This window comes from Schistocerca nitens, chromosome 4 (genome assembly GCF_023898315.1).
Source record: "Schistocerca nitens isolate TAMUIC-IGC-003100 chromosome 4, iqSchNite1.1, whole genome shotgun sequence".
Lineage (NCBI taxonomy): Eukaryota > Metazoa > Arthropoda > Insecta > Orthoptera > Acrididae > Schistocerca > Schistocerca nitens.
This window is the reverse complement of record NC_064617.1, coordinates 615013321-615037090: the sequence shown is the minus strand read 5'-3', so window position 1 is coordinate 615037090 and position 23770 is coordinate 615013321.

Genomic DNA, 23770 nt, shown 5'->3' with positions numbered 1-23770 from the left:
TCTGTGCTGGGTCACAAAAGCTCTTCTCTCAGTTTAGCCGAGGCCTCTTGTCGGACAAGCTGTAATGTTCGGCCCATCCAGATAATGATTTCTGTGATAAATGTGTGTGCACTTTAGGCCTAAACGGAAACTCAAAACATACTGCCTAAAGTGGCAGTGGGAAAAACAATTTGGGAGCGTAACGTCTTCGTAATGTGAGTGGGAATTTATGAGTCAAGGATTGGTTGCTTCTGAAGCAGGGAAAAGAATATTATCAATTTTGATTAGGATTGGCCAGAAGGTAGAGAAGACTTGTGAGAGCGAAGACATGGTGCTCATGGAACTTGTGATTGGTGTGAAACCATTGTGGGAGCAGTGGTATGGGTGCTTTTTTCGAGTTTACCAAGGATTTATGGAAAGAGAGGAGCAGAGGAAGGCGGTCTTCTGATTCAGACTCTGGTTAGGTGAGGAGATTCTGATCTTTACTCTTTTTATGAGTGGCTTGCTCTTAGGACACTCATTCTGAGTGTGGCTTCGCACTGACACTGGTCTTGACTGGAGCGCCTATGGTGAAGTCTTAGCTGTAGACCTCAGCCCTCTTGGACAACTCACTTTGGCGACAATAGCCTTATTCGTACCAGGTATGCCACCTTGACGTTTGATCTCCATGTGCGCTCTCGGTCAAATTGAACCATGGTATAACTGGCGATCGGGAGTGTCACACACTGGTATCTGCCGAGATTACAGAGCTCCATCAGAGAGTAAATGTGATCCGTTAACAGTTGCATATTCCGCGCATGCGGTAACGAATTACAGGCGCCAAACATCGCTATTCTGCAGATGCTAGTACCTTCACCGTCACCTGAGACAGCACCACGCATCGAGAAAGGGGTATAGTATTGCTGCTCCGGCTTGTTAGGGTAAACAGAATCACTCTATCCACTTGTTGTCATCAGCTTAGATAATTTCAGACTGCGTTATCCATGTTTTGAGCCAGGGTAAATAGATTAAACAGATAAATTTTAGTCTTTGCGAACCAACTGCCTCCCAATGTAGAGCTAAATATTTATGGTTTCTATTTGTGTTGCCAACAGTTCATGATTTATTTGCAAACTCTCTGCAGTTGTATTGTTTGTCCTATTTTATGATCAAGAAACTTTTGCCACTTTTTTTTAATAAAAGATTAAGCCCGTGTTGATATATTAAACACCAATTGACTACAATAATGACATGGCTACCATTTCATTAAATTATTCAGAATTCAAGCTTTATTTAAGACTGTGATAAAAGTGATAACCTCCAATGAAGGCTAGCAACAACGCTGTCACTGTCACTGTCAGAGAGTAGAATCAATTAAGCAGACGCATGGCCAGGTAGACACGTGGAAGGCTTACGAGTTAAAGTGATTGCTGTCAGGGTGTAAACTTGCAGTCTCCTGTAGCCGCGAGACCGCTGTAGTCTTGAAAGTACAGCATCAAACGGTCTGTCATTACGATATGAAAAATGTCGCATGTAATTAGGATTATTTTACGTCGTGAATGTGCTATAGAGTAATTATACTGACTGGTGGAATTTTGCGTGTGACTTTTGACAAGTTTTATTTACCATGAAGTGGTAACATTGTAGCGATTGGAAAAAGTCAATAGTAGCTACGTTCCCACCACAAAATGAATACTCTACTTGAGGAAGGTAGGTCAGACAGACTATCAGATTAACACAGAACGACAGAAGACAAGATTGTGTACTATTTGTTCACCAGAGATAGGCAATGATGCAAGATGTTAGGCAAACCATGGATCCAGTACACACCCAAGTGGAGAGTGCGACATATATCTTTCAGTCCAGTGGCTTGGTGTCATGTTCTTCTCAATGCAGTCAGGGCTCTAAAAATTAAAAGCGAAATGGAAATTAACCCTTTCTCACAGATCAGAGAGAGGCTGTTGATCCTTATTACTGCAACTCCTTTATTTTATTCGTAGTAAAGGAAGTTTATCTGAGGTCACCAATAAAATAAGTATCTTTTTCCGTTTGTGATGTAATCACGAAGGGTAGCGGAATCATCTGCATCGCTTATCCGGTTAACGATGGCAGCTATACATTCTTCATTGACCATACCGAGGAAACGAGCATTACAAGCGTAGCAGGAGGTATAGGAGTCGTACCTTTGCAGCCAGGACGTTTCCTCTGAAAAGACAGGGACGATTTCTTTCCTCATTCTTCCTCAATCCCAACTTACCCTACGTCTCCAACGACCTCGTCGTTCTTTATAACCCTGCAGATTGGTCATGTTTGATTCCACAGGAATGATTGTGCCCCACGACCATGATGTGATCCAGGTCTAATGCTTGTACATGCCTGACATAGACTGACATGTGTGTCGTTGTAATTACGTTCAGGCTACATGACAACTTATAACGCACTGTCAATAGGTGCACTCCCGACTGAAATCTAGATCTGCAGTGCAATAAAGAAGACAGATGATACTACGACCACGGCTGACCTTCTTTCTGTACTGTAGATTGGAATAACTGTCTTGGAATTCGGGCAGTCGCTCCGATCATAATACCACGGCACTTTCCTAATTAAATCAGGAGATTTAGGAAGTAGTTTATTCAATAAATGTTATGCGTATATTTAGATATATTTTTCTAATGTTAGCCACATAGTCTGTTGTAATGCACTTAGTTAATATTTGAAACTACCATGAAGTTGTCACACAAGAACACACAGACAGAATATTCATTACGCCTCGCCTTTTGTATTATGCTAAACTGTAAAGTCTCATTGTTTGTTACATAGCATAACAGGCGACAAAACACAGTGCTATCAACACGCAGTCAGTTCCACAACAAAGTTCACGCCATGATTTTAAATGTAACGTCCGCAGCGACATCTCTCGCAGTGGTCTTGAATCGGTAATGAATGCGTTTTTGCACTGTGTACAGATAAACAATGTGAGAGTTGAATGTTTTGTTCCGTCGTTTGCAATTTAAAATGAGTGCAAAATATCTGAAGCGTCACGAGGCAGCGTTCCATGTAAATCATCCAAAGGTAACAAAGCTTTCACATGGAGCTGCTGCTAAAATTACTAGAAAGTCAAAGACATTCGTTGCGAAGTGGGTCAAACGATATTTAGAGGTTGGAAACGTGGATGATTTACCCCCCCCCCCCTACCTTCTTTCCTCCTCCTCTTCGCTCCTCTGCCACTGGCATCTACACCCTAACCCTCGCCCTCCTCCCCCACCCTTTCCTATTTGGCAGGTCCCCGGATTCGTACATGAACAGTGAACATTCGTGCGCCGGAGATCGTCGCCAGTGTTTGTGTGTGCCTTCGTGCTAGTGTTTCAGTGTTTCATCGTTTGTGCTCCGTCGTTCAAGTGTGTCATTTCTGTCGTCTCTGTTCGTGTCCACGTTCTGAACGTTTTTCATTCGGACACCGGTCCGTGAACGGTTCCATGTATTTTAATTTTGTCTGTCTACTGTTGTTTATCCACCATGTTTGTTTTTCGATGTCTCCTTATGTACCGATTGTCGACGGCCTACCTGTCTTACGTATGAAAATAACAATAAAGGAAAAAAAAGTGGATGATTTATTGGAGAGAGTGTTAAGGTGACAAGCTAAAATCTATAATGGCGGCGACTGGCTTAACTATTAGGTACTTGTGCAATTAGTAATAACATGTATTCAGAATGAAAGTTTCAATCTGCAGTGGAGTATGCGCTGATATTAAACTTCCTGGCAGATTAAAACTTTGTGCCGGACTGAGACTCGAACTAGGGACCTTTGCCATTGGCGCACGAGTGCTCTATCTATTTGTTTTTTCTTTTGAAAGGAACCTTCCCGGCGCCCAAAGGTAGGGGTGGGGGCTAAGTGGGCAGGTGTCGCAACCCGAGGTCTGGCCACCATGTCCTATTCCCATCCTCCAGGAACCAAGAAAAGCATAGGAAAAGTGGAGTAGAGGTACAATGAACGTCGTTTATTTATTTTTCTTTTCGTTCTTTTCTGTTTATATTTAGTTATTTATTTTTGTCATTAATAGCACCGAAAATTTCAGGAACTCGGCGGCACGCGAGGAGGAGGGCGCAGCAAGATGTCGGACTGATTGAGACTATAAAACGTATAGTTTTTTCCGAGATGAACATTCCGATCACTAGTGAATCTTTCGGTTCTAAGTGTGGAAGAGACGGGGATCAACTCTTCATGACAGGAACACCCCAGCTCTGGAGTAGGTTAAGGAAGACACTGCAGTGGCAATAGCAGAAAAATTGTCTGTATTTTGCATTGGGTACAACTGCACAACGGCCTTCATTAAGGAACTGCCAAAAGTCCAGTATACTTTCCGCGCCATCAGCAAACAAGCAGTGTGCCGCATGTCCACAAATCTACGTCACGGACTTAGTTGTCGCTTGCAGGAAGTATCCGGCGTACGGAAAGAGGAGCAGTTGAGTAGGTATCTGATTAAGGGTCGTACGGGTAATTAGAGACAACATCTGTCGCACCAAGAATCAGACACCTCTCGCCGATCTGCACACCGGGCGGTACTCGTCTGTGTCCATAACGTCACAGTCGACACACAACGGGGTGTCTGCGAGGTAAATCCTGTGAAGTAAGGTACCATGCAGACTAAACGTCAGTATCAAGGTAAGGAGCCCACCCCGATCGCCAAACAGCACGCCAATCAATGTGGGGAAGCTGCCCTTCAACCACATTTGGTGACCCGTGCTGCTGAAGGAAACCATAGATCGCCTTCGTGGATGTCAATTGCGCCAGCAGTATCACAGTACGGACGTAGTTCAGTTCAAGGAAAAGAAGGGTGGTGGACCTCCGAAAGTTGAATAGGTGCTGAGAGAGAGAGTGTGGTACAAAGCCCTCCAGCAATAGGCTGGTAAGGCACGTAGGACTACAGCGCCACAGCGCCAGGTGAGAGCCAATGAAAAGGGCTACCGCTTAGTCAGGCACATGGTACAGACGTAAACCGCCTCTGCACAGCGGTAGAATGAGGGTTTCGTACCTTATCTTGAACAGCAAGCCCTGGCAAACAGTCGAACCCAATGCTTAGAACATGCAGCCGGCCATTGACAGCGGAACATGAAGTGTCTGTGTCACGTGGGGGATATGTGACGCCAATATACACTCCTGGAAATGGAAAAAAGAACACATTGACACCGGTGTGTCAGACCCACCATACTTGCTCCGGACACTGCGAGAGGGCTGTACAAGCAATGATCACACGCACGGCACAGCAGACACACCAGGAACCACGGTGTTGGCCGTCGAATGGCGCTAGCTGCGCAGCATTTGTGCACCGCCGCCGTCAGTGTCAGCCAGTTTGCCGTGGCATACGGAGCTCCATCGCAGTCTTTAACACTGGTAGCATGCCGCGACAGCGACAGCGTGGACGTGAACCGTATGTGCAGTTGACGGACTTTGAGCGAGGGCATATAGTGGGCATGCGGGAGGCCGGGTGGACGTACCGCCGAATTGCTCAACACGTGGGGCGTGAGGTCTCCACAGTACATCGATGTTGTCGCCAGTGGTCGGCGGAAGGTGCACGTGCCCGTCGACCTGGGACCGGACCGCAGCGACGCACGGATGCACGCCAAGACCGTAGGATCCTACGCAGTGCCGTAGGGGACCGCACCGCCACTTCCCAGCAAATTAGGGACACTGTTGCTCCTGGGGTATCGGCGAGGACCATTCGCAACCGTCTCCATGAAGCTGGGCTACGGTCCCGCACACCGTTAGGCCGTCTTCCGCTCACGCCCCAACATCGTGCAGCCCGCCTCCAGTGGTGTCGCGACAAGCGTGAATGGAGGGACGAATGGAGACGTGTCGTCTTCAGCGATGAGAGTCGCTTCTGCCTTGGTGCCAATGATGGTCGTATGCGTGTTTGGCGCCGTGCAGGTGAGCGCCACAATCAGGACTGCATACGACCGAGGCACACGGGGCCAACACCCGGCATCATGGTGTGGGGAGCGATCTCCTACACTGGCCGTACACCACTGGTGATCGTCGAGGGGACACTGAATAGTGCACGGTACATCCAAACCGTCATCGAACCCATCGTTCTACCATTCCTAGACCGGCAAGGGAACTTGCTGTTCCAACAGGACAATGCACGTCCGCATGTATCCCGTGCCACCCAACGTGCTCTAGAAGGTGTAAGTCAACTACCCTGGCCAGCAAAATCTCCGGATCTGTCCCCCATTGAGCATGTTTGGGACTGGATGAAGCGTCGTCTCACGCGGTCTGCACGTCCGGCACGAACGCTGGTCCAACTGAGGCGCCAGGTGGAAATGGCATGGTAAGCCGTTCCACAGGACTACATCCAGCATCTCTACGATCGTCTCCATGGGAGAATAGCAGCCTGCATTGCTGCGAAAGGTGGATATACACTGTACTAGTGCCGACATTGTGCATGCTCTGTTGCCTGTGTCTATGTGCCTGTGGTTCTGTCAGTGTGATCATGTGATGTATCTGACCCCAGGAATGTGTCAATAAAGTTTCCCCTTCCTGGGACAATGAATTCACGGTGTTCTTATTTCAATTTCCAGGAGTGTACAATTGCGTACTGTGTAAGTTGCAGAAGATCGAGTGCTCGTAAACGTTGACCTAAGAGCTCAGCTCGTAGCTGGGTAGGTAGATGTCGGCAGTTGAGGGCAGTTGTCCGTCGCAGATCACATGCGAAATCGAGTCCTAATCATCGGAGAGTATCAGCTACACGCAAAGTAGCAGCACTTTCCGCAGGGAGTCTCGCACCTATAGCCATGGCGCTCGATTTGTGGATGTTAAGGCAACTACCGGAATCTTCTCCGTAGGTGGTGACCCATTCCAGTGACTCCCTGACCTCAGCACCACTACGAAGAACGATGACGAGATCGTCTGCAATGCAGTGCGGCTGAATACATGAACATCCCAGATAGGCGCTAACGGAGGCCGCATAGCAACGATTCCATGGCGAATGCATGCAACAGTGCAGAGAGCTGGTAGCCTTGACGCACTGACCGACTGATCGAGTTGGGTGGAGTAAAACGGCCATTTTAGAATATACAAGATGTAGCTCCCTGTAGGAGACACATGACAACATCGGCGGTAGTATAATGGTAGCCCATATTGCGTAGCACCCCTTCCAGGAAGTCGTGATCGACTCGATCGAACGCCTGGCTGAAGTCAAGAGCTGCCAAAAGTGCAGGCATACGACGAGCGTGAGCAAGAGCGATTGTGTACCGATAGCGGCACAGCGCAGTGAGGATGTTACTGGTACCTCTCAACGACATTTGATCGGGTGAAACCACGTACCTAGCTGTCCGTTTAAGCCGCGCAGCCAACAGCCGGGTAAAGATCTTTGTATTGCTGCTGAGTAACGTCAAGGGGCGGAAATCGCATATCAGTGAGGTACACCGAGGCTTATGGATGGGAATGAGGAAACCATCGAGGAAACCGTCTGGAACCGGCACGAAATGTTGTAAGTAGGCTGTTTAGGTTTTTTTATTGGTAACGCCACCTCTGTATGAAAATCACTGGCTGTGCTGTGTGCAGTCTGTGGCTGCTTTGCATTGTTGTAATACTCGCCATTGTAGTGTTAGGCAGCTGGCTGTGAACAGCGCATAGCGTTGCGCAGTTGGAGGTGAGCCGCCAGCAGTGGTGGATGTGGGGAGAGAGATGGCGGAGTTTTGTAATTTGTCATGAACTGCTATATATATTATGACTATTAAGGTAAATACATTGTTTGTTCTCTATTAATATCTTTCATTTGCTAACTATCCCTATCAGTAGTTAGTGCCTTCAGTAGTTTGAATCTTTTATTTAGCTGGCAGTAGTGGCGCTCGCTTTATTGCAGTAGCTCGAGTAACCAAGATTTTTGTGAGGTAAGTGATTTGTGAAAGGTATAGGTTAATGTTAGTCAGGGCCATTCTTTTGTAGGGATTTTTGAAAGTCAGATTGCGTTGCGCTAAAAAATATTGTGTGTCAGTTTATGGACAGTCGTGTATAAATGTTAAAAGGGGACGTTTCATATGTCGACCTTTAGCCGAGGATACCTCACTGGAATCTTCTGATTTTTTTTTCTTGTAGTTTGTGTAATTAGTGTAGCTTTTGTTTATTGCTAGCGCGTAATTGTAGAGAGAATCTCGTTTGTAGTTGCAGTCTTTCATTGTTGTACAGTAAAACAGGTGTGGCACGCATGTAGATTTGCACCAAGTATTTCGCTGCTGCAATTAACTAGATATTATTTTCAGTGTTATGTTAATGGGTTCTCTTATTTTTGCTCTTCAAATTGTGCTTTTCTGTGTTGTTGTGTGAAATATTGTGACAATAATGGCGTGTGAAAAACGTGATACTAGGCTCCAAAGTAAACTGAGAAATGACAGTGAAAACGAAAGCAGTGTGTTAGCGCCACCGAGTAAGGAATTAACTAATGATCAAAGTAGTAATTTGGTAATTGTGCATAGGGAAATGGAGCAGGCGGCAAACAATGGCGTAGACAGTGAAACAATTAGTGAAGAGGGAAGCATTATCGATCGATCGGTCGGCAACAGCTCGCCTCAGAAACCGGGAATGACAGGACACAATTTTGCAAATATCGTAGACTCAGGTTTTGGGTTCTCACCGTTTTCTCAAATAAGTCAAGACACATTTTCCGCTTGTCAAAATGTGAATGTTGCCGGTGCAAATTCACTGCCGAAAAGCACTGATGAACATGTTTCAGACACCAGTGCATTGTTATTACAATTAATGCAACAAATGGGACAAAAGCTTGAAAAGTTAGACACAATGGAACAAAATCAGAGACAAACACAGCAAAAGCTTCAAAAGTTAGACACAATGGAACAACACCAGAGACAAACACAGCAACAGTTAGACGCAATGGAACAAAATCTTCACACCACGCTTGAACAAACACGTGAAGATTTAACTACTGAGTTACATAACATCGAATCGAAATGTCAAAAAGTCTGTAATGACGTAAAAACACAAATTTGTGAGCATTTCCAACCTATTTTTTCGCGTCATGAAAATGCATTACAGAATCACGAAGCAGCCATAAAAGAATTGCAAACTATTGTTCATGAAAATCATGAGACCTTGCAAGCTAAATTTGACTCAGTTGCATCTACCGATTCGGTTACGCAACTTGCAAAAACTCAGGAAAACTTAAAGGACACAGTAGATACTCTGAAACTTGGTTCAGAAACACACACTGAGGAAATGAGTTCACTATCGAAGAAAGTAGCCGAACTTTCGGATCAGGTCACTAACTTATCTACAAAGGTAGATGATGATCTGAATGACACAAGACCCGTAGCCTTCACTGACACAGAAGAGTATGAACAAATTAGGAAATTCAAACAAAATCAGAATCAAATCAATACGCAACACCAAAGAGAAATCCGGGAAGTACAAGATCAGCTGACACAGGTAATACAAGAATTACGTATTTCAGAGGACACTCGCGCCCCAATACAGGAAGAGGGACATAGAAATACGGAAAGGACGCAAAATAATAACACAGGGCATTTCGGAAGTTATGAAAGAAATTGGCAATGTGCACCGAATTTTGAGATGGAACGGCCGACACGACCTAACAATGACCGATATGCGACTCGCCGACATGATGATTTTGACTATAAGCTGTTCATTACTACATGTAAATTCAAAACATTTAAGAATTCTGGCAACGACATTCATCCACGAGCATGGCTTCCTCAATTCTCTCATTGTTTTCCTCCCAATTGGTCGTTAGAACACAGATTAGAATTTATGTGTGGCTACTTGGAGAACGAACCATCTGTAAGAATGCGATCGGTCATTCACGATTGCCACAGTGAAGGAGAGTTTTACCATGCCTTCCTCTCAGCATATTGGTCTCAAGCTACACAAGACTGAGTAAAACATAGCATCATAATGATGAAACATTTCGAACAATCTGAATTTTCCAGTCTTGTGAAATATTTTGAAGACATGTTGCACAAGAATCAGCACCTGTCAAACCCATACAGCCCCTCAGAACTCATCCGCATTTGCTTAATCAAATTGCCTGAACATTTACGACATATTATTTTGGCAGGACGTTGCAAAGACGACATTGAAGCTTTTCAGGGACTCTTACAAGAATTAGAAATTGACACTGACAATCGCGGAAAGCGGAAACAGGAACACAACAATTACAGGTCATATCCGTCGCAATTCCACGATGAAAGAAATAATAACTGGACGCGACAAGGCTATTCTCACAACACAAATCGTGACCAAAACAGACACCACCCGTATGACAACCGTTGGCAGAGTAGTAATAATTACAGGGAAAGATCACCTCTCCGCGGTAATGACTTTCACAGAGACAATCAGAGAAACAGACAATATGGGAACCAAAATAATTATTATCAAGGGAGACAGAATAACTTTAGACGCAACGGTCCAGCGCGCAGTTACGACTCAGGGAGAAATTCTCCACCACGTGACCGACAAGAAAGAAACTATGGAATCTACCGACATGACGACAGACGGTATGATCGTAACGACAGACCTGAACTGCATCAGAACTGGCGGGATTTAAACAGGGCAGGGCCCTCTCGTCACGGTGAATTTGTAGAAGTTAGGTCTCCTAATCCCAATAATAACGCGCGCCAACAAAGAGACAGACAATGACTCGCACAGCAGGCAGCCGCGTGCGCCCGCTGGCTCCAAGAAAAATAACATAAGACGCTAGCCTTGAGAAAAATTTTAGCATTTCTTACCGATGCATACTGCATGATAATTGTGCTTAAGTTGAAACTCTGAGTACTATGAAGAGTAAAGGATTCCACCACATTCCACATGTAAAACCATTTGTTGAGAGATAATCTGCTTTTTAACTTTGTCTTTGCCATAAAACTTTTCACTTCACATTTCTAGTATACTTTGTCAGACTTAAGAAACTGTTAACATGCAACAATGTTTGAAGTTAAATATCCAGTCTAGAACCTAGGGAACATTTTTAAACAGAAATTACGATTGCATTGATATAGTGAACAGACGACACAGTGTTATTGTGTGTGTACATTCTTGCTTGTTAGTTGCACGATTACGTAACGACTATAAGGCTCACATACTTAGAACATTTACAGTACTGCTAATGAGATTTTAATGCAACATTTTGGTTTATTTGAAAAAAAAAACATTCTGGATTTAAAGTACTTTCTGTGAGATACCAGATGACAGTGGTTAGTTTATGTGACAGCTACACGATTTTATCACGACGCTACTAATGAGTGACAATTTACAATGTTGCTTTTGCAGTGTTTCTGTTTTATATCTGCATAGTTTTCTGTTTTATTCTGGAAAGTAAAACATGTTTTAGTAGTAACTTTTGTGGTATAGCTACAATGAGACAGCCTTTTCTGTAGCACAACAATACGTTACAGTACAGTACTTTCTTCATCACAACAATAAGCGTAATAACTAAGATATCTATATGCAAAGCATTTCACTTTTGTTTATCATGAGGTAAGTACATTGACTTCTGCAGAACTTAGCTTTCGGAGGACGATAACTACGACACTTCCACAGAGATTATCTTACAACAAGACGCACAGTTTAGCGCTACAGTACACGTATTTGAGTGATTAATTTTGTACTTAAAACATTTATTTTTTTAAAGATATTTGAAGTGCAATGATACAAGGGTTTTCCGTGATACATTTCATTCCATTGCTGTAATCTGTAACACCTGAGGGTATAATTACATTAATCCTCAGGGGGGCACACGCCTACTTTGTGTACCATGTGTTTGGCAAGCACAAGGAGCCCTAGCTAATATGGTATTTGCTTATACAACTTTACACATTGGTACCATATTTCTCTAACACAGAATTACCCAGCTATCTGATTATTTACCTGAGAGAGACAAACATTTCTTTACTACATCAGTGACACATGTTTACGTAATTACACAGTTGGATAATTTCACACTTATGAAATTGTATTTCGTCTGTACTTTGTGAACTGTTCATATTTTTTCGGAACCATTGTGATACTATGAGAGCTTTGAATGATGTATTTGGTATGGGATCATGATTTTTAAAGTACGTTTGAGGCAGATGACACTTTTCACATGAGCAGAGAATTTTTTTTTAGGTTTTGAAATTATTGGAGGAAGCTACGACGATTTTGAGAGTTGACTGAGGTGTTATGATATTATTACGATGACTATGTGTATTATGCTGTTGCGGTATGTTTATGATCAATAAGCTGATGCTATATGAGTTATTTGATTATGCTACATATCTGTTATGATGAAATATTGAAGAAGTGTCAATGAATAAGGTAAGGAATAATGAGTAGTGGTTAGGGACTCTGGTTTGTGAAAAAGGTTGTTGGAAACCAAGAATCGTACTTTAAGAGTTATGAAATGTGTGTAAATGCGTGAATGTAGCACAATGCCGGCGAAAATTTTTTGGACACTGTTATATTTACAGGATTTTGTTTCTACACATTTGTAACGCAAATTTTCGACCTGTGAAATTTTTTATATGAGACTGCCACTGTTGCGGAAACTGCTGTCGTAAATATTAAGAAAGTTAAGTGACCACCTGCACGTAATGCATCGTGGGCACCCAGATGGGCGACAGTCGCCTGGAAAGAAGTCATTAGTGTGTGCCAGAGGCGCAGGTGGACAAAAAAAAAGGGGAGGCCATTATCCTCGCTATTGACGTTCCTTTGTAGAGAGCATCGCAAAAACGACACGGACGAACTTGAAAACATATGATTAGACTGTGGAGCTCTTAATTTATGATATTTACTGAAATGAAATGATGAGAAACATTTCACATCTATTGTGTTTCTAGTTGAAAGATTGTTTACTGCACTATGAAATGCCATATGGCTAGTGAATGACGTTTCACGCCTTGCTTTGCCTATTTTGTTTAATATCTAGTTTCTAGCTGCACTGCAGCATTGGTTAAAATAAAATTTAATAATTGTACTAATGTAGTTATTTTATGCCTACAGATCCAGTCAATAAGAAATTTATGATCTACTTCCAAGAAAACGAGGGCACATAAATAGACGTTTCCTTTCACAGGAATTGCATAAATAATTTCTTTACGATTTGGTAACTAATCTGCTAGTGTACGTTCTCGTGATGCGTCACTCTAGTGTTAAGATGTGACATAGGTATTAGACATGGCCATTTTTAGTGTAATATTTTTTCTGCTTGAGCTATGTCATGTTTAGATATATGTTTTTTTTTTAATTTGCTGCTGCTGTTTGCCAGGCATAGTGCTACTGAATTTTAATTTGTGTTACTCTGTTAAGCCAGTTTTACTACTGATTTATTTTTCTTGTTTGCTGCTCATTGCGTAATATTAGCTGTAATATTGCTGCTTGCTTGGCCAATTTGAATATTTTGTCATTGCTGTTTGTGTTAATTGTTTTGTACTGCTGCATTGCCTCGTCCCTTAGTTTAGCATCTGAGCTCAGTAGATTTAAGTTAGCTTAAGAGGGGGTAGACTATAGAAGAGAATGAGTTGCGATGAATTGGAAGAAATGCATTGAGAAGTTATACGAAAAAAGTACAGAAAGCAGGTATAGGTAGGATTTTCTTGGAAATAAATAATGAGGTAAGAAATATGTGAAATAAATACAGAAAGCATGCTTGGATAGGATTTTTTTGGTGGAAGCAAAGGTTGAAATAAGACGAAAGATCTATGGAATGAAGTTTTGGGTTGGACTGCAGTACCAAACGTTACACTGAAAACAAACCCTGTCCTTTCCTTTTGTGTTATCCCACTATGTGTTTGTGTACCCTTGTGTATTTATGTTCTTCCTGTCTTTATATGTTGATCTGATAAGACTTATGTTGTAGAATTTTTCTAATACTAAGCTACATGCACTATGATGAGGAATACTGTTATCCTCAAATATAATTTGCATTGATAATATGTTATTTACTTTGTAAAGATGCTTACACATTATTTATTCTGTTTTGTTTTAATGCTCATGTGTGAAGTCGATGTTTCAATAATTATTCTGATCTTTTATGTATGTACTTATGTCATAATTCCTGTAACACTGATGTATATGTTTATTTCTATTCTGTTGTAAAGCCTGTATTACTACAAATTTTATCTGTATTGTTATGTTCTATAATGATGTATTTTGTACCTTTGTAATTGTATTCTTATGTTATAAAATTGTAATTGACACTAGGTCATCAAATTAAGTAACTTGTAAGTTACATTTCACTGCACACGTTTCTGTTGGCTATAGTATATGGACAATATGTGAGAAGTAGGGACTGATAGTGTTTGCACGTGTGTTAATGATTCAGCAAGGGACTGGATAACAGCATTGCTGGTTCTAAGGACAATTCCAAAAAACTTTGTGAGTGCACAAGTGGTGGTTATGGACTTGCTATATTGTCCGCAAGACTCTTCAATGGTGATTGTGCACCTGCACAGTCACAACAGATGGCTGCTAGCCATCTCTACAAGGACTACAGTGGGTCTGCATCTTTGATGACCCACCAATACTCTTCAAAACTTCGACTGACTCCGCTGTGGGTTTGCTCTGTTGTGGCCCATTACCTGTCAGCATGTCAAGAGTCAGCACTGTCTTTCCGTTGGAAGGACAACACTACTTCCTCAAGACTGCATGGAAATCCACTACTTCTGTGTGCAATTTCTTTTACTAATGAGACTTTGTGAAAAAAAAACTGTAATTACTATTATGATGAATGATCAGGACTATCTTTATGGACTGTGAGAAAATTTTAGCTTTTGACCAACATTGTATCAATAAGTGTGTGCATTTGATTTCTTTGTTATTGTAATTACGATTATGAAAAATTTTAACAAATATGTATTGCCCAGTGCCCAAAACAATTTGTAAAATTTTTTGTGGGGAGCATGGGGGCTATGTAAGTAGGCTGTTTAGGTTTTTTTATTGGTAACGCCACCTCTGTATGAAAATCACTGGCTGTGCTGTGTGCAGTCTGTGGCTGCTTTGCATTGTTGTAATACTCGCCATTGTAGTGTTAGGCAGCTGGCTGTGAACAGCGCATAGCGTTGCGCAGTTGGAGGTGAGCCGCCAGCAGTGGTGGATGTGGGGAGAGAGATGGCGGAGTTTTGTAATTTGTCATGAACTGCTATATATATTATGACTATTAAGGTAAATACATTGTTTGTTCTCTATTAATATCTTTCATTTGCTAACTATCCCTATCAGTAGTTAGTGCCTTCAGTAGTTTGAATCTTTTATTTAGCTGGCAGTAGTGGCGCTCGCTTTATTGCAGTAGCTCGAGTAACCAAGATTTTTGTGAGGTAAGTGATTTGTGAAAGGTATAGGTTAATGTTAGTCAGGGCCATTCTTTTGTAGGGATTTTTGAAAGTCAGATTGCGTTGCGCTAAAAAAATATTGTGTGTCAGTTTAAGGACAGTCGTGTATAAATGTTAAAGGGGGACGTTTCAATGTGACATAAGGTCTTTAGAAATTTCCGTTCACACTTACGCCAGAAAGGAACGAAATGCCCGATAAAACTCCAGTAGGAGGCCATCGGGGCCCTGCGACCTGTTCGTAGAACCTGCTTCGATAGCGTCGTGAACTTCGCCCTCCGTGACGTTAACAGTCAGATCCATCGTCGCATCGACGGGAACCGAGCCAAAGGAGACTCTGGAGACCGCCGTAATGTTGGCAGGGCAGTGACGTTCTTCAGAGTACAGCGTAACATAATGTGCATGGAGTGCAGACCCGATATTCCGTTGGGTATCAAAACGCTGCCCATCATCAGTCGTAAGAACATTAATCGGTGGCGTCGTTCCGCTAAGACATGATACACAGATGGATGCTCTTGCACTAACCAATCATGTGTGCGCCCCCTGACGATGGCTCCTTCAAGGTGGCGGCGAGAGAGGGACATGAGCTGTGCCTTGGGACGATTCGCCATCGCCTGGAGCTCTGGTGAATACGGCAACATAATACATTCCCGGAGAATGGTGAAATAGAATTCCTGAGTACGTCGCCGCCACGCCGCAACCTTCCTTCCGTAACCAATCAACGCCTTGCAGAGAGCAGGCTTTGCACAGAGCACCCACCAAGATAGGGCAGACTGATAGGCATCACGGCTTCGACGACAAGCTGTCCACCTGGTCTCGATGAGCTGCCAGTAGTCGAGTGAAGTAAGGTGGATCGTGTTCAGTTTCCATGTCCACGGCTGCGCCACACCCTTTGGCGGCAGAGACTGATGGCGCAGATATATGCGTCATGGTCAGAGAACGCAGTGGGCCAGACTTCAGCAGTCTGCACCCCACTGACAATATCGCGGGAGAGGTAAACACGATCGAGTCGGCTGGAAGAATGGCTAGTGAAATGCGTGAAGCCTGGACGATCGCCATGAACATGCTCCCAAGAATCCACTAGTCTGAGGTGCTGGAGTATTGTCGCTAGCGCCGCGCACGGAGAGTGACGTTGGTCTTTCGGTGCCTGGGTGCAGTTGCAATCGGCTCCTATGATCAATGTATCCTTCCAACCCAGGGAGAGTGGCGTGACTATCTCTAAGAAGAAGATTGAACGTTCACGGCGGCGACCCGAAGCAAATGGCGCAAAGACATTGACGATCGTCTGGCGCCGTGCGGAGTGGCCGTGCGGTTAGAGGCGCCATGTCACGGATTGCGCAGCCGTATGTGTTGTTCTTAGCATAAGTTAATTTAAGTAGTGTGTAAGTCTAGGGATATGCGATAAGTCTGGAAGGCTGCCATCGCCAGGAGGACAGGCGATTCAGTCACGGGGGAATAATACGGAACTCCCTGCTAGGAGCCCACGGAAGGGCACATCACTGTGACGGGAGGGAGTAGACCCACCAAGGGGGGTCCATCGTTCTGTACACTTCCAGAATGTCCATCTTCAGCATCAACGTCGTCAGCGTGTCACCGGGCCGGTTCAGTGGAACATTATCAGATGTGCGACCACAGGCAGCGTCAGACACAGGAAGGGGAGCAACCGCATCAGACGCAGGCGGGGGAAGGTCGGTGCCCGGAAGTGGACGCTGACTGGGGAAGGACGTCGCGTTGTCAAGTGTCAGGGCATCAGAGGACAGCGCACCATCAGTAGCAGGGTCGTCATTCTGTGCAGACTTCCGATGGATGCAGTCATCAGAAGGGATACGACGTTGTCTCTTCCCCTATCTCGGCGACCGTTGCTTCGTAACATGCTGTTCCGTGTCGGTTGACGGGCGGCTATCGTCCGACATGGGGCCAGATGACAGAAAGGCGGAGGTAGGTACAATCATGATCAACAATCATGGGGTCAAGACAGGCAGCTTGTGCCGGATGACAGTCGTCGTTCATTTGTATTGCCTCCGGCAGGGGTGTAGGAGATACAGGCGAAACGTCCATCGCGTCGTCTGAGGAGCCGACACCGGTACCGACTAACGTCTTCCACGTTTCAGCTACGTGACTGACGACGTTGCCTTAAGGTTTACAAGCGGCCACCGCAACGTCCGACAGAACTTCAAAGGGGAGTTCGAAAACCCGCAACGTTCGGAGACCAAAACCAGCGTGAGCAACCACGATAGTCCCTATATGTCCGTCAGAGTATCGGAACTTGAGATCGTTAGCGTGACGCCGCACAGCTCGTCATTCGCCTGATTTGTGTACACTGTCGTCCAAATGTTCAAATGTGTGAGAATTCCTAAGGGATGGCGGCCGATGTGGCCGAGCGGTTCTAGGCGCTTCAGTCCGGAACCGCGCTGCTGCTATGGTCGCAGGTTCGAATCCTGCATCGGGCATGGATGTGTGTGATGTCCTTAGGTTAGTTAGGTTTAAGCAGTTCTAAGTATAGTGCTTAGAGCCATTTGAATTTTGAATCCTAAAGGGACCAAAACTGCTGTGGTCATCGGTCCCTAGACTTACACACTACTTAAGCTAACTTTAACTTATGTCAAGAACAACACACACACCAATGCCCGAGGGATGACTCGAACCTCCGGCTGGAGGGGTCACGCAATTCGTAACATGGCGCCTCTAACCGCTCCGCCACTCCTCGTGGCTACACAGTAGTACTGAGGATCGAAAAATGTATTCCGAGAACATCTTGCGGCGGGAGACGCATTTTTTTCCGTATAAAACGTTCAAGCTCATATGCCTTGGGTCGTTCGTGATCTAACGGAAAAGTTAATTAAATTGTCGTTTGGCGGTAAGAAAACGGCATGATGATCAATGAAGTCAGTCTCGGAAACAAGCCGCTACGCGGATGTAAACAAACGTGCGCTCGCTAGCAAGCAGCACGACAGGCGAGGCGCAAACAAATCGTGTGCGCCTCACCACAGCCAAAGGCCGACTACCGACTGAGCTACCCAAGCACGACTCACGCCCTGTCCTCACAGCTATAATTCCGTCCGTACCCTCGTATCCTACCTTCCAAACAAAACTCAGGAGACGTGGTACTGGTGGAATTAAAGATCTGAGGAGGTAGTGTGAGTCGTGCTCGGGTAACTCGATCACTGGAGCACTTCCCCGCGAAAGGCAAAGGTCCCGAGTTCGAGTCTCGGTGTGGCACGTAGTTTTAGTCTGCCAGGCTGTTTAATAACATGTTTTTTCATGTAAACATACATTTATAATAGTGTCTTTTATTTTATACAGATAATGGCGTACACTCTCTTCTGTAACTGACTGTACAGCCAATTCACATCTGACCCATTCGTGTCTTACAGGAAATAAAAAATTAAATGGCAGATGGAATAAAATTAAGAGTCAACAAAAACGCATCTTAAATAAAAACAGTTTAACAAAAAGGTCAGTTTTCTTCTAAAGTAATACTTTTAAAAAAATAGATATCTGCGAGCAGCACAGCCTGAAACAATAACTGTATTCATGGTGCGCTCTTTTTTGTACGACACGATGTGGACCTCGTTAACGGAATTTCGAACTCTTTAGAATTTTTTTCATAATGTTTTAAACTCCCTACAACTGATTAATTCTTTCCTACTTTTTTTATCATAACTTCAATGAACGATACAACAATCAGCCACACACCGTTGGGTGGCTTGCGGAGTATAAATGTAGATGTAGAGAGATGTCACCCCAGGTCGGGCAATTTAGTCAGACGTTTCCGACACATTAGAATGAAACGGTGCTTACCTCACATAGAATCCTGTGAACTAAATGACAGGATGAAAATCAGAAGAAACAGTTCGGCTGTGGGAATGTACTCTTCCTACAGCTAGCGAATTTAGATGTGGTAACATCGCAGTGTATGTTTGATAACTCTGTGATCGTCAAATTACTTCCTGGAGTAGGTCACAGGTCTCCTACTAAATTCAACTGATAGTTTCTTAGCATTTTAATTAAACATTCTGAATAATTCTCACTTAAGGTATCTCACATAGTTAGTAATTTCGCATTTTTGGGTCTAGGAATGTTGTTCTACACAGTATCTACAACTAATCTTATCCTTCATATTGAGAATTATCTGTCTTAGCATTCATTGGGGCAATGAAAAAGAAAGGAACTCTGCACTTGCTTGACTATTCAGTGGTGGCGTGTTTGTGATTTAAGATGTACATAGCATTAGCTGTCTGTTCTGCCTCGATGAAGACAAATTCTTTTACTGCTTCTGTAACAAAGCTACAAGCAACTAGATCGAAAATCAGTAAGGAAATTAAGAAAACTTCTCCATCATACTTTTCTACTCGCTGCTTTGATTAGCAGCTCTTCTGTGGAAAAGAGCTACAAGCAGACAAAGTAAAACTCAGTAAATAAATCTTTTAAGATGATAAACATGATATTTCAGACTGTCACACTTATTTATCTGCCTTTTCGGGTTACCTTTTGCCTTTTTGTAAATATAAAAATTTAATTGATGGAACTGCAGCACAATAATTTTCAACTGGGTTTCGTTACGCGTTACTTCGCACCCCTACAAGTCATACACACACGTTGTTTTAGGGACACTGTGTTTTATTAAAATATAATTTAATCATAAGTTCATTGTAAATTGTAATTCGTTTGTATTAGTACACTGCATTTTATAACGTTTTTTCGTTAGCTAACTGAATACAACACACAAAAATAAGATAGAAATTAATCACATGCAAGATATTCTCTAACAGAATCTGTCTGACAACATTCAGAGTGTTTTTAGATTCTATCCCTGTAGAAACCATTAATTAATTTTTATGTAGTTAACACAGAGGCAACATATCTCATCACGACTAAAGATATTCCTTAGATATACTCAATGAGGCAGCTGATGACGTTCAAGCAAAACTGCATACATGGCCATGCACTGATATTTGTTTCTTTGAATTAGCATGCAGTGTCACTGTGCCCGACTCTTTGTTCGGGACCACGGTCGATTAAATACCCGTCTAACCATCGTACTTTATATTTATCGTGAATTTCCGAAGGCGTCAGAAAAGACAGGGTGATATGGTGGATTGGTTCTAGCTTAGCATGCATAGGGGACCGTGTTCTTTTCTCGTTGGATGCAAATATTTTAACATTTTAACATGCAGTCCGAGACCTCCATTTTTGGCAATGGCAAATGAACAACTGTAAGCTAAGCCGATTTTTGGAATCCACGTTAAACTTATCGGTGTACAGCTGGCGTCTTGTCGTCTTAGAGTAGCTATGACAGAGGCAAATATCGCGTTTAACAAAAAATCTGCGTGTTATTTATTTTTTGTGTCATTACTGAAAAATAGCATAAGAAGTTATTAGTCGTTTGCAAACGATGGCTACGAGAGCTTCGTTTGGTGCTATACAGTTCCACATTGACATGTTTCTTTGGTACCTATCGAGATTTCTTCAAAGTTACGAAACAGACCGTCAATAAGCACATTCACTTTTATCGTATTGTTTAAGTTATATGTTTACTTTTTTTTGCAATGACAAGAACGTACTGAGAATTATACAGATATGCAATGAAAACGTGGAAAGAGCGCTGCACGAACTACGATATTTGTTTGTTGACCAATGGTATGTAAGCGGATTGGACTTAATAAATAAGTTTTGCTTTTTAACAAACCCGACACTCTTAAATGTGTGTTACTATTATGCTGAAGTACACTGACTTACGATTATTGTTTTAGTAAAGTAGCGAGAAACCGGGGTTGTGGATCTGCGCCAGTGTGGTAGCACGGTTTTGTGTGCCAGTCCGTCGGACTGGGTACGCAAAAGGCAGAAGCCAGATCGTTGGATTTGATTGTATGTGCCAACCCTAGTGTGTGTTTTAGACATGTCCTCATCCTCATACAGGCGAACTATGGGCTGCTTAGCGGTCTTCTTTTAAATAACTATTGGACAATGAGGAACATTAAAAAAATTTGTTTGTACGATTACGAGGACGAACGTTAGACATAACTTGATTCATAAATAAACAGAGAATCACGTTACTGCCGATAAGGAAAAAGGCTTATGTATTTCTTCTCATGCGTCTCTGAAGGTGTCGTTATCGGCAAATGGCGACCCAATCTCGTGGTCGTGCGGTAGCGTTCTCGCTTCCCACGCCCGGGTTCCCGGGTTCGATTCCCGGCGGGGTCAGGGATTTTCTCTGCCTCGTGATGGCTGGGTGTTGTGTGCTGTCCTTAGGTTAGTTAGGTTTAAGTAGTTCTAAGTTCTAGGGGACTGATGACCATAGATGTTAAGTCCCATAGTGCTCAGAGCCATTGGCGACCCAGCAAACGTCCGTCTCCTCTATTTAATGTGACAGAGATAACAGAAATATAAAGCTCCGGCTACTGTCAGTTGCTTGTTTTCTGTCATTCAGTACACGGAATTTTGTATGAAGTAAGCACCATTTCAATACTAATGTGTCAGAAACATGTGGCAAACGCATCCGAACAGTGTCATATCAAGACTATTTGTAGTATCGGTTATTTGAAAATATGATAAAAGAAATGTGGAAAATACTGAATCAGCTGTACAGAGCTTAAAACTTTGTGAGAAAAATAACGTTTCCAAGCAGCTCGAATACCCGTTAATAAAGGTCCGCGTCGTGTCGTACAAAACAGCACGTACCACGATTAAAGTCATTACACAGCCCAGTCATATTAATGCGACCACCGCCTTTGTTCAGCGTCAGCGTGGAATAATCACTCACGGATGACAGGTGGTAGCACTAGGTGTGGAGTGTATATGAGGCGTGTCGGGGGGCCGCAGAGAACAGTGCAGTCGTTTCCGTAATGCCGAAGTGCAGCGATTTATCTGATGTCCAAAAGGGCATGATCATTGGCTTTCGGGCCGAGGGTGGAAGCATTTCCGAAGTTTGTAAACTGTGCTCATGGCACCGTGTTTAAAGAATACCGTGCATGGCAAAATGGCACTATCCAAAACCGGTGCCAATATAACTGTGGTGCACCACGGCCAGTAAATTGGAATGAACGGCCGCTGCGGAGATGGGTACGGGCGAACAGAGCGCAACTGTTGAGCAACTGACTGCCTAGATGAACCGAGGTATTACGACCAGTGTCTCCGCAACGACCGTTCAGCGAACGTTGCTGAGTATGGGCCTCCGCAGCAGGCGCCTAGTTCGTGCACCCTTGCTGATGTCGTTCATCGGCGAGGAAGGCTGGAATTTGCACGCCAGTATCGCAGTTGGACATCTACTGAGTGGTGACATGTGGCCTTTTCAGATGAATCACGTTTTATGCTCCAACGGACAGACGGCCTTTGGTGTGTACGGCGTGAAACGTCTGAAAGCAGACGCCCTCCACCAATCGTCGGAAGGGTCCGGGTCGAAGGCGGGAGCGTTATGCTTTGGGGAATGTCTTCGTGGCATTCCTTGGGCGATCTCGCCCTTCTGATACGCACTGTGGATCAACACAGGTATCCGAACATCAATGTCACTGGAGAGTGTATTACTGGCCCTGACGCTCGAATATGGCTCTTTCCCTTCCAGGTGTTGCACTAGAAGAAAATTAACTATTTCGTTAAACTGTTTTTGCCAAAATTCCTTTTTTTGTTAACTCTTAAGTTTGGTCCAGTTGCCATCCAGCTTTTTGTTTTCTCTAAGACACATGGATCACGTGTTAAATGGCTGTACGGTGAGAGCGCTGTGTCTGCTTACCTGTTATGCTGGGTAATAGACAGAAGCTTTTGATTTCAATATAAGGAAACAGCGAGAGGTCTCTCGTATTATTTCTCCGACTGTGCATTTACCCATTTCAGCTCGAAACATATTTTATGGCTGCCGATAATAGCGGTTCTTCATTACGAAATTCGTCATTCGACTGATCAACAGCATAATTTGTTCGTTATTTGAGTTAAGTAGTTTGTGTTTGGTGCATTATTCAACTTGTTCTACTCATTAGTTTGAGAATATACATATATCTCCTGTAATGAAGACTACTGAAACAGTCCACAAGTACGAGATGGATAAACTGGACACACCTAATTGTCTGGTTTAGGTAACTGGATGAATGTCCGCGTATCGATCGAAGATGCCTAGATTTAGCATGTTGATAATGTTGGACAGATTATTTAGGCCTATCTTCAACAGCAGCTAAACAATAACATTCACAAACATAAAAGACTAGTAACATAAATTAAACATCTAAGTTGTCGATTGCAGCTGCACAGCTTGTAGCCAGAAGAAGGACGCTAAACATTCATTTCGTCACGTCGCGCACTTCCTCTGCTGCATAACACGGCCTCGCTTTGCCATACGAGTCCATACAGAACGGTAATCGTAATGCTTGAAGTGTTAATTATACGATGGAACTGTGGAAAAGGGGTACAGCAGAGGGAGAGTATTTACGAAACTCCCGAGGAACGTGACCCAAGTTCTCGGAATGAATATACCGCACACTTTAATGTG